This window comes from Caretta caretta, chromosome 18, assembly GCF_965140235.1.
Source record: "Caretta caretta isolate rCarCar2 chromosome 18, rCarCar1.hap1, whole genome shotgun sequence".
Classification (NCBI taxonomy): Eukaryota; Metazoa; Chordata; order Testudines; family Cheloniidae; genus Caretta; species Caretta caretta.
This window is the reverse complement of record NC_134223.1, coordinates 4852318-4864703: the sequence shown is the minus strand read 5'-3', so window position 1 is coordinate 4864703 and position 12386 is coordinate 4852318. Positions and strand designations below refer to the sequence as shown.

General features: G+C 53.7%; 1 protein-coding gene and 1 long non-coding RNA gene across 7 annotated transcripts in view; one reads left to right on the top strand and one right to left on the bottom strand.

Annotated features, from left to right (window-relative positions):
- Nucleotides 1-12386, bottom strand: part of EPHB2 (EPH receptor B2) — a 273181-nt gene that overhangs the window by 212059 nt on the left and 48736 nt on the right. The window lies entirely within an intron of this gene.
- LOC125624343 (uncharacterized) overlaps nt 1-12386 on the top strand; it is a 50030-nt gene that overhangs the window by 8856 nt on the left and 28788 nt on the right. For all 3 annotated transcript variants that reach the window (XR_007353281.2, XR_007353279.2, XR_007353280.2), the window contains exons 3-4: nt 7717-7848; nt 11960-12140. This is a non-coding gene — a long non-coding RNA (uncharacterized LOC125624343). The remainder of the gene's footprint in view (nt 1-7716; nt 7849-11959; nt 12141-12386) is intronic.

Genomic DNA, 12386 nt, shown 5'->3' with positions numbered 1-12386 from the left:
CGAGAACAAGGCTGCCAGGGGAGCTGGGCACATACTCAGGGTGCCGTGCTACCACGCCTTCACTGCTATTGTTACCTGTACTAGCTCAGTTAAAGCTACCAGGGGCTGGCTACTGACACTGCAGTCACGCCTTCAATTGCAGTGCAGCGTCCCTGAGCCTGGGTTTACTCTCCCACCCCCCCGCCCCCCATAGCTATGCAGTTACACCAACCACACTCCCGGTGCGGACAGTGCTGTGTCAATTGGGGGGCTTCTCCTGTCGACACAGCTCCTGCCTCTCGGGGAGCGCGATTCGCTCGAAGCATCTTCACTGAGCTCTGCTCCGCTGCAGGTGCAGCCTCGCCCCAAGCCAGGAGCACTTTAACACCCTTAGCACTGGTATAGGTGGGGCACAAAAGGCGGGGGGGGGGGGCAAGCCCCGTGGCTCACCCTGGGTCCCAGCCTAGACACTCTCTGTTCAGGACCCCACCATGTAAGTGACAAGGGGGCTGTCAGACTTGGAGGAACCCCTTCTCCCCACCAAGTGCAACCATGGAGACCCAGGTGAGCTTTTCCAGCTCTGCTCAGTGATCCAGCAGCCGCCATACGCCCACCGAATCCCCACCCATTATCCAGCAGGGCTCCGAGTAGGGCCAGTCACATCTGCAAACGCAGGCATGGAAACAGCCTCCCTGCCCCCTCCCAGCTTTGGGCCTCAGCGGGGCACATGCTGGTGAGCAGAGCCATCCCCAGCTACCTACTCCATGGGCGGTGCCAAGGGCCAGGCCCACAGCCGGACCAGCAAATCTAGGAGCTGCGCTCTCAGCACAGGCCAGGCCCAGTGCGGGGCTGTCTGTGCAGTCTATCCCCATGGCCACCTGACCATGCCAGTGGGCAGCAAGCCAGAGCTCCCTAGGATGGGATGAGCAGGGCTGCACTACCCAGCCAGATACACGGGAAACATTGTGACCCTGCCCTCAGCCCCTTCTCCTGTCTGACCCAGGAGTCCAGCAGATGAACAGAGGGCTCTTCCCAGTGGCAGGCAGGGCCACCCCCCACCAAAACCCCACAGCCAAGGGACTGGGCTAGCCCTTGCCGGTACTGGGGTTGGTGTGACTCCAGGTGTGCAAGGGGAGCCAGCAGCCTGCTTGCCAGAGAGGCCTGGCTCAGTGAGATTTGTCACCCTACCTGGTGGGGTCATTTGGAAGCGGCTCCTCGCTCTCAGCAGGCTCTGGAGCCCTGCTCAGAATCCCAATCAAGTTCCCCTTAATGGGCTTCCATTTTAATTTCTTTTTATTGGAAAACACAGATGGTGACCCACCTCCTCCCCCCGGCGCCCCTCCCCTTGCATGCACACAAGGCAATAACATTTCAAAGGAAAAGATTATCTGTAAGTACGGCCAACCCCCGACGGAAACCCAGAGCCGGCGCCCCCGGACAGCGGCGTATGGCTCGTAGCGCCGGCCACACGGGCACTGCAGGGGCAGGGAGCTTGAGGCACCTGGGCTCTCTGAGCACGAGAGTTCAAGGCAACCCAAGGACCCAGCAAGCACCAGCGACACCGGCAGCCACATGAGCCGCGACTTTGCTTCCCCTCCCCCTCACGGCACCAGACCCCATTGTGCTGGGCAAGGGCCGGGAGCCCCGGCAGCAGTGGGGCTGGGCAGCCTGCAGGCTAGTGCTGCCACCTAAGGCCACCTATCTTCTGTCTCCTGAACAGCTGCCGCAAGGGGCCTTTCTGCCTGGCCCCACACCCCGCCCACCCCCAGAGGCAGCAGTGGCAGCCCCGTCCCCTTTGCGCTCTCTCACACACACACACCTCATTAGTTCTCGGCTGGGCAGAGAGCTGTCGCCCCAAGCAGAGAAGAGCCATGCTGGGTGATCAATCCCATAAGCCTCTGAGGCTGACACTTGTTCTTAAAAATGCATCTAATTAAAATGGCTGGTGACTGTCAGCTGGGGATGGGGCAGGGGGAGGAAACCAGAGCGCAGATCTGGCTCCAGGCAGGCCCAGTGGCTCCCTGACCTGAATCAATGATCTCAGCCACTGCCAGCCAGAGCAGCGGGACGGGTCCACAGCAGCTCCCGGGAGCTGGGCAGGGGCTGCATCGGGCCAGGCTGCACTCAGCAGGGGCTGTGAGGGGGAGCGAGCGAGCACCGGGCAGACAGACGCACAGCCAGGGTAAACACTGGCCCTGGCACGATACAGCCCAGTCCCCTGACAGAGCCAGGCTCCCAACCCGCAGGAGGTGCCATGCAGTCACACGCCCCGGCAGGCAGCCCGGACGTGCTTCAGACACATCCATGCGAGTGGGGCAGCGTCCCCGCCCTGGCGCAGAGACAGCAGGTGACCTGCCCAGGATCACAGAGTTGGGAATAGACACCGGTTCCTCCGGCTCCCAGCCCTGCACAGAGCTGCCCCAGCCCTGAAGACACTACATAGGATGCACCTAAGGCCCACTGGGGTTCCCTGATAGTGGCAGCTCCTAAGGGACCTGACGGAACAGCTCAGAGAGGGGTGCAGGACAGGGGCAGGAGCACAGGACAGCTCCGTGGAGCTCCTGAGAGCAAGTGGGGAGCCTTCCCCTCAGGAAGCCGTCTTGGGTGTATTGGGTAGAGTGTGCATAGCACGGCAAGCCACATTCAGCACTACGGCCCAGATACACCCTTTTGCTCCCCACTGCAGGCTGGCCGCCAGCATGGCATCCCAGTGACACTGTCTCTCCCAGCTCACTGCTGTGCGGTGGGGATGCAGGTAGGAGGCCGAGCTCGTGAAGGGCACTAGGCAGCCCCAGCCTGCACCATGGACTCAGTGAGCTTGGTTCCTGGCTTCTCTGGTGGGTTCTTAGAGCCGTGGGAGGGGCACATTCAGTGCCCCCTAGTGCAGTGCTGTGGAGGGAGAGGGAAGTTCAGGGCAAGGTGCAGGAAGGTCACAGCACCAACGGACCAGCCATCGCTCAAGTGACCTTTTGTTTGTATCAGAATTTAGGCTGCCCAAGGGAACCTTTCCATCTTCCAAGCTGTCACTTCACTAACTGAAGTGGGCACCAGTGACCAGCAGATCCAAGACCCTGACAGCCGAGTGTCGGGGCTGCCAACCCCACGGGGAGAAATGTACCTGCACATTATGTACCCACGCTACAGCCCTTGCCTGGCAAGCTTTCAGCTGATCACTGCAAAGCACAGACACTGTCCTGCACAGGGGCTCGCTGGATGAAAGGAGAATCCCACAGCACCATGTGAGCAATCTGCCCCGCGCAGCATCGGTTTTGGGACCTAGGTGTCAATATCTATAGGTGCCACTACACCCTGGGTTAGGGCTCAGGTCCTTTCACTAACAGAGCCCATGCACGAGTCCTGGAAATACACAGCATGTGGCAGGAGCAGGGACAGATTCTCCCCATTTTACTGACATTTCGCTGACAGCCCCATGTTCCTGCTTTTCCATATTTTTATGGATGGTCCGTGCCTCTGCTGCTGGCTGGCAGCTCCACCCAGGATCGACTTCTGAGGAACTGAAGAGCCAGTGCAGGTTTGAAAGTGCAGAGATTAGGGCTTCTTACCTCAGAAACGCTCCGTGCCCTGACTAGGCAGGGCAATGACAGAAGTCCAGGACTAGATCTCAGGGCCACAGGAGTGACTCCACACCACAAATGCTACAAGGATCTAAATTCCCAGCACAGAGCATGCAGGATGCCAGCCACTGAGAGTGACTTGATAGCAGAGGAGACTCCTCAGCGGGGCCCCTTCTAAGGGCTCCTCCAAACACAATCCTCAGCCAGAATCTGAAGGAGCACTTTACACTATATATCAGGCAGATTGGGTAGCTGCAGTAAATTTCTAATGGTCCTGTTGCTAAGGTGCTCAGGACAGTAGCCTAGGTCTTGGGAGACTTGGGTTCAGATCCATGCCCTGCCCCAGGTTCCTTGTGTGATCTCAAGCAAGTCACTGAACCTCAGTTCCTCACCTGCCCAGTGGGGATAACAGCACTACCCTGGCTCCCAGGGCATTGGGATGTGAGGCTAAGCATGCTAGAATCACAGGCCCACAGGGTTCGAAGGGAACACAAGGGTCATCTAGTCTAGGCCCCTGCCGAGGTGCAGGATTTGTTGTGTCTAAACCATCCAAGACAGACGGCTATCCAGGCTCCTTTAAAAGCCTCCAGTGAAGGAGCTTCCACAACCTCCATAGGTGTCTGGACCGTTGTCCTACTGGTTTTACAGTTAGGAAGTTTTTCCTGAGATTTAATCTGTAGTTTGAACCTATTGCCTCTCGTCCTGTCCTCTGCGGCAGGAGAGCACAACTTGTCTCCATTTTTTTTATGGCAGCTTTTCAAGTATTTGAAGGCCACTATCAAGTTCCTCCCCCCGCCTCTTTTCCAAACTAAACAGACCCATGCTGAAGATTACAAAGGGCTGTCAGACCTACTGAGGGAAAGCACTATATGTGAGTTAGGACCTGCTACTACTGTGCTCTGTAAGCACCGAGCTGTATGCATGTACAAGGGCCCCTAGGTGTGCTGCACGGAGGGCTACGGTGTACATGCCAGCTGGAAGCTATAGCTGCTTCCAGTGTAGCTGCAGAAGTTTGCTCCTCTGGGAGCTATGGATGAATTCTATCTTCTACATCTGGCGTATGAGAGGGCACCCTCTCTCCCCCACCCCGCATGAGTATTCCTTACTGATAAACGTAACGCTCCTGCAAAGGTTGGTGGTGGGGGTAGAACCTTGCATGTTCACCCCAGGTCTTCCTACTTGAGCTAAAGGAGTAAATCCATTGGCTGGTAGTAGTGGTAGGCTATAATTCTGCAAATGTGTGCCGGCCGCTAGAGGAAGACATGACACCTGAGCCCGCACGTTACATAAACCTGGTGCAGTGTTGCTGACCTGGCAATGTGCCTTTAAACAGGATATGTGCCTTTAAACAGCACTCTCGTCTACCTTCAGAGGCTTGGTGATTGGGAATTTCACCCCCTTCTCTGTATTATTGAGAACACCAGGGGAGGGGTGATTTTCTACCGGGCTCACTACCTCTGCTCTCATTGAAATTAGTGACCCCACCTGACCCTGACCCTGCATGAAAGCCCAGCTATGAGTATGTGGGCAGGGGACACTGAATGCCAAGCACAGCTGCAGTCCTTCCGCTCGCCAGAAGTTAGCATGACCTATGGGGCAGGTTCACGGGGTCCCCTCCACATCAGTGCCAGCTAGTGGAGCTGGCCACTGCACAGAGGATCATACCCTGCCACCTGTGGGCAGCATGCCCAGTGCACCCTCTTGTATGAACAGTGAGGAAGCGAGGGTCCAGCTGCTAACATAGAAACCAGAGAGAATGTGAATTTATTCTTCCCGGGGCCAGCAGCACTGCAAGCTCTAAAAAGTGAGCCAGTTCACTTTTTAGAGCTTGCAGTGCTGCTGGCCCCAAGCTATGAATCAGGCCCCCAAAATTTTAAAAAGATTTTAAAGGCTAAAACTGTGGGACTGTCTTTGCCTTCTGGTTTCTGAGCCCTTAGGCATCAGGATTTCGAACCTTTCTTCACAGCTGGGAGGGTCAGACAGTTACTTTTTCTGTCATGAAAGCTGATCACACACACCAGATACCCAGAGACTTCCCGACAGTGGAGTAGGTATAGTTTGACAGCAATGTGCAGCAGGGACAGCAGGAAAGGGGGAGTCTGGGTCCATGTCTACACAACGGGGACTACAAAGGCAGAGCGGAAGGGGCTTTTCCATTGCTGTAGGAACCCCACCGCTCTGAACACCACAGAAACATTTTTCAGTCCACCACCTAGCTGGTCCACACAGGAGTTAGAGTTAGGGCAGCACAGTACTCCCTGTATATGGATTTTCCCTACTCCCGAGAGCTGTAGCAATGAAATGTCACGCTAACAAGCCTGGTGGTGAATGGGCAGAATTTGGGCAAGTGGAAGGGCTACCATTCTGCCCGGGGCAGAGTTAGGGTTGTACGGCACAGCCATTGTACAAGTGACAAGGTTGCTCTCTAGGCAGGGCAATGGGGAGTCTATGCTGCTGGCTGCCTTCATTTGTCATTTCATAGAATCTCAGGGTTGGAAGGGACCTCAGGAGGTCACCTAGTCCAACCCCCTGCTCAAAGCAGGATCAGTCCCCAATTTTTGCCCCAGATCCCTAAATGACCCCCTCAAGGATTGAACTCACAACCCTGGGTTTAGCAGGCCAATGCTCAAACCACTGAGCTATCCCTCCCCCCTTGCTTTATAGGCTTGTGTGAGGGGCACTACATACAGAACCTCAGCGGCACACCCAAAACAGCACTTCTACGCACCCACATTTAGACAGCATTTCAAAAACAAAGGAGGGGTTTCTTGAGATGAACGCTCCAGTACACAGAATCCAGCCACCTGGGCAGGGGTGGAAGGCTCATGCAATGGTGAAGGGGAGCAGAGGCTGCCCTTCTGACGGCAAATAGGTAAAGGGAAAGCCAATTTCACTGCGGAGGGGAGGAAAGCATTCTACACAGTGGCACACAGAAAGGGACCTGTAAACCTGCCTGTTAAGATGTGATTTGCAGTGTGGCAAACTAGGAGCCTGGTCCAGCTCCTTTCTGAACAGCCCCAAAAAACTCAGCCTCTTATTCTCCTGCATGCCCAAGTGAACTCCTCAACCTGCTTTGAGGCACTTCTTCACACTTCCTACAGGGACGTGGCAGATGGGCTCCTCTGGGACTGACCCAGGCCGGGCTAGCCCCGCTTAGAGAACCGTCCCTGGGAGCAGGAAGTTAGGGCTCACCATGAAATTAAGCTCCTGCATCCTGTCTGCCATATGGAATGGCCTCGTCGGCATGCAGTGAAAACGTACTAAGCAAAGCAGCAGCGTGGGGGGCTGATCAATAATAAATGACTCGGGGGAAGACAGAACCAGAAGAAGAAAATTATCCCTTAGTTAGGCTGGAAACATGGAGCATCCCACTCTGCATCCCCGCAACCCTTTCCTGGCAGACATGGGGCTAAGGTGGATGTGTAGATCTTTCCCTGCTCCCAGCGCAGATCAGAAGGGGTGGAAGTCACGCTGGGGCGGTGGCCCAGTGACTTGGTTCTGCATTTCCAGCTTTCAGTCACTCAGGTCCAAGTGGATTCCAGGCTCTCTGTGACCAGTGTGTTTAGCCGATGGGAGCGGCACTCTCCCCCACTATCATTCTAGGAGCAAACATTGTGCCCCTTCCTGTACGAGTATGGAGAAGTCAGGTCGGCACAGGAGGGCGGGTGGGGCACATTGCTGCCTGGGCCCCGCTGATGGACAGCTAAGAACCAGCACATCTTTTAGTGACAAAAATATGTTATGAGGGATGATTAAGAGCTAATCCTTCCCAGTGGGCATAACCCAGGGCAAGGCAGCCCCAACAAGAGGCTGCAGGGACGAGACGCTGTAAATGCCAAGGAGGGAGGGGACCTGTTTGGGCTGCCACCCGAGGCAGAACTGGGAGTTACGAGGACAGAATTCAGAAGGGGACACCAGGGCTAACTAGCAGGGAAAACACTCAGACAGCAAGGTGTGGTGTGGCAAGGGTCTGTCCCCCAGCAATGGGGTGGAGGTCCAACTGCTGGGGCTCCAGCAAACATTTTTTTTTTCTTTAAACTATAAAAAGGAACATCACAAAGATTGCCAAGGAAATGGGCCGGGCAATCCAGCCATGTCACAGGAAATGCTCATCTTTAACTCTGTAATTCCATGCTATTTCTCTTTAAACTCACAAACTCAGCACCATGTGACCCAGCCTCTGGCCTCCCTGCACACCAGGATGCTCCTCGTCTCCACCCAACGTGGTCAAGGAAACAATGGCCAGCCCCTGTAGGAGCAGAACAGCCCAGCAGCACCCAGCTGCAAGGACCAGGTAGGAACCACCAAAGACACATGAAGTCATTGGGCCAGCACCTTTGTATTTAAAATTTGCTCCTTAACCTCTACGTCTCGGGTAATTGAGTTTCATGCATCAGTGCTACAGAGTAGTCTGGGAAGGCAAGTGCACGCATGTACACCTCCACACGCACTCACCCCCCCAGGCCGGCCAGCCACTCAGACTTCCTCGGAGTGAGCTGCAGCATGTGAGCAAAGCTCTCCCTCTCTCGCTGCCAGAGTGCACACACTCAGTCCTCTTCTGTTTTTCCTTCCCCACAGGCGGTGGAATCCCACTGCCCAGCGTTTGCTTGGGCGCTGGCTCCCAGCTACTGCAGAGCCCTGAGAGGCCAATTCTTGTAAACAGCAACTCAAATGAAATTTCACTGGGACAAGATCATTCAGCCTCACTCCCCCTGGGAGCTGCTGCCACAAGAAATCCTGCTGCCAACCCCCAGCAAAGAGACTCGCTCTGCTGGGGAGAGGATGGCCTTAAAGAGACAGGCAGCTCACTCACACCCCGGCCTTATTTTGCACTGCAGAGACATTGGCACAGCCCTGCCTGCTCTCAGGGCAGCCACCCTCACACACACTGCGCTGGGCCGGCAGGAAGACTTTCATCCGTATATAAGGAGTGGTTTCAGAGTAGCAGCCGTGTTAGTCTGTATTCGCAAAAAGAAAAGGAGGACTTTGGCACCTTAGTCTCTACGGTGCCACAAGTACTTCTTTTCTTCATATAAGGAGAGGGAAGTGGAGGCTTCCATGCTGCTCTGGCTCTGGGCCTGTTGGGCCCACGCACACTGCTGTGGGGTCAGAGTACCTGCAGGAATTGGATGGGTTTGCTCAGTCCACAGAAGCGCAGAGCTACAATTCATTTGCAAATTTAACACCACTAATTTAGGCTTGAATAGGGACTGGGAGGGGCTGGCTCACTACAAAAGCAATTTTCCCTCTCTTGGTCTTGACACCTCCTCATCAATTATTGGGAGTGGACCACATCCACTCTGACTGAATTGGCCTTGTCAACCCTGGTTGTCCACTTGTAAGGTAACTCCCTTCTCTGCATGTGTCAGAACAGTAACTCCTCACTTAAAGTCATCCCAGTTAACATTGTTACATTGTTGATCATTGTTGATCAATGAGGGAACAGGCTCCCTTAAAGTTGCGCAATGCTCCCTTATAAGGTCGTCTGGCAGCCGCCTGCTTTGTCCACTGCTTGCAGGAAGAGCAGCCCATTGCAGCAAGCTGGTGGGGGCTTGGAACCAGGGTGGACAAGCAGCCCACCCCATCAGCGACCCACTCCCCTAAGTTCCCTGTGCAGCAGCCCCCCAGCAGGCTCTCAACTGCCAGCAATTCAGCTGTCCCTCCCCCCACTGCCACCTGTTGCTCCTGCCCTCTGCCTTGGAGCTGCTCTCCAGAGCCTCCTCCTTGCTGGGGAGGAGGGGGTAATGTCAGGGTGTCCCCCTCGCCCCTGCTCCTGCACCCTGCTTACCCCATCTCCATAGAGCAGGGCTCAGGACAGAGGGAGCTTCCTGGAAGCAGCTGCTGCGGTCTCAGCTTGCTGATTAACTTAACAAGGTAGTGTATTTAAGAGTGGTGTCAGCATATCTAAGGGGAAACGCACATCTCTCTCTCACACATATGGTGTGCATCTCTGTCTGCCATGCTGTCTCCCCTCCCTCCATTCCTGCTGCCTTGTAGAGTGTGAGGCTGCATTGACAATGAGTTAGCCCTTGAGGGCTCAGCCAATTGCTAGTTCATCATTTAGCAGTAAGGCAATCCCTGGGAAGTATCCCACCCTCTGACTCCACCACCTCAACCAAGCTTCACAATCATCATCTCTGTGTACAGTATTAAATTGTTTATTTAAAACGAGCGAGAGAGTGTGTGAGTGGTCTTATGTGTGGCAAAAAAAGTTTCCCTGGAACCTAACCCCCCGTTTACATTAATTCTTGTGGGAAAATTGGATTCGCTTAAGATCGTTTCGCTTAAAGTGACATTTTTCAGGGACATAACTACAACGTTAAGTGAGGAGTTACTCTATATTTATGCCTGTATCTGTAATTTTTATTCCATGCATCTGAAGAAGTGGGGTTTTACTCACGGAAGCTTATGCCCAAATAAATCTATTAGTCTTTAAGGTGCCCCCAGATTCCTCATTGTTTTTGTGGATACGGACTAACACGGCTACCCCTCTAATACAGACGCGCAGTGTTTACCTCACAGAAAATCGCTGGGTTTCTCCTCAAAGGAATCTGGTGTCACTGCCTTGACCTTGTTACATATATCACCAACTCAACAATGATTACGGACGCACACCTAGGGACAATGCCCTTCTCCAGAACAGGGAGCAATGCAGCAGATCCTCTATCTGTGAGAGAGAAATGTCTCCCTTCCCCGGAGCCACCAACCAGTCTGGCAGCTCCACTTTCCCACACCTCCCCCTTTTCCAAGCACAGATTGTGTCATAGAGAAGACCAGTGAAAAGTCACAGCTCCCCAGAGCACAAAGCAATGGTGAGGAGGGCAGGCCCAAAAACTACAGTTCTGTTTTGTGACGAAATCTGAGGTCCCAACGTTTGTTTTCATCCCCATGTTGAAAAAAATTAGACTTTTGAAATGTTGTGTGTAAAGTTAAAAAAAGCACAAGAGAGTCCTCAGAACAGTGGTCTGCGCACTCGCCTAGGATGAGAGAGACCCAGGTTCAAAGTCTTTGCTCTGGGGCAGTGACTTGGGGCACATCTACACTAGGAACTTAAGTCGACCTAACATTGTTAGACTTAACTCTTGTCCACACTGCCCTTCTTCTGTCGATGGTGCATATCCTCACCAGGAGCGCTTCCACTGACTTAAAAGGGGCAGTCGGAAGGCACTGAGAGCCCGGGTCCACAGCTCCCCTCCGCTAGAACCAGAATCCTGGGGGGGGGCATGGATCCAAGTGGGGAGCGGGGTGGGTGCAGCCCAGCTTGGAGCAGGGAGTCCAGGGGATAGCCAGGCTCTAGCTGGAGCCCCCAACACACCCCAGGGTGACAGCCCAGCTTTCCTGTCAATTTCACAGATCCATACTAGAGCCATGAAATTGACCAGAATGACACCCAACAGCTGATGTAAATAACCCCGGTGTCTAGACAGACACTGTGCTGCCCTACCTACACTGACATAAGCTCTACGCCTCTCGTGGAGGTAGAGTAATGTCGGTGTAGTAGGGCACTTACATCGGCGGGACAAGGCTGTAGCGTGGACATAATTAGGTTGAGGTAAGATGTACATGTCTGTCTATCTAACTTTGTAGTGTAGACCAGGCCTTGGAAATGAGTCTCCCACATCCCCGGTGAGTCCCCATACCACCAGACCAGAGAGTCCATCTGTCTCCCTGGTCAGCGAATAATTAGTGATACAAAGTGGAACGGCTCCAACCAGAAAGCCAGAGTCTGATTTGTAGCCTTCTAAACCCTTGCTCTACCCCTGTTCATCACAGGGAACTGAACCCCCATATCGGCGATAAATGCTTTAATCACCAGGCTATTCTGGGCATCTCTCTCACTGACTGGAAATCCCATCGCACACTTGAGGAAATTTTCAATCAAGAAAACAGTTTTGCCAACATTTTCAAAACCACTTCAATGCTCAATAACGCCAGCCAAGACTTGTCACTGATCTAGCACTTTCCGTCCAATGCATGACACAAAAGTAGGGCAAGATCACTGTCCCCATTTTACAGACAGGGAAACTGAGGCACCCACCAGTGACCTTTAGAACTTCAGCCGTGACTCTGGAACCAGCTGTAAATCTGACCAAGACCGAAAGAGTTTATGCTCTCAGAGCATGCTAGAGAATGCACCTCACATACAATTCCCCTTTCACTGACTCCATTCACAATCTCAGAGCTAACCAGACTCTGCATATCAAGTTCTGCATTATAAAAGCAGATGAGAAAGCATCACGCTCTTTGTTCACACCCTGCAGGTGTGTTCCAGATGCTGCATTTGAGCATCTAGCTGTTCTTCTTGGACATGCTGAGCTCCATACCAGACAGCCTGCAAGGGAACTAATAAGACTTCACATTAGTTTAGTACTTTCCATTATTTCATTCTGTTTTGTTCTATTCAGGCTCCTTGTACTGCACCCATCATCATGATATCCAATACCAAATCCCTCTGGGAGAAAACATCCACCACTGAAATACAGCCACCTCTGGAGTGGAGCATGGCAGCAGTTTTATCGGGCATGCCAAGACTACATGAGAATTTAGGACAGAAGTAAAGAGCACTGTACCCAACTGAAACTGCAGGTAAGGAGAGTGCATTTGCCCAAAGGGAAGCTTGGCCAGAATACTGGGGTAAACAGACTGAATAAGAATCCTGCTCAGCACAGACTCTGGGCTCTGCACAGGGGTGTACAAAGCAATCATGTGCATAGGTGCCGACTCTGTGGGTGCTCCCGGGCTGGAGCACCCATGGGGAAAAAATTGGTGGGTGCTCTGCACCCACTAGCAGCTCCCCGCCCCAGTTCATCACCGCCTCCGCCCCTGAGCGCC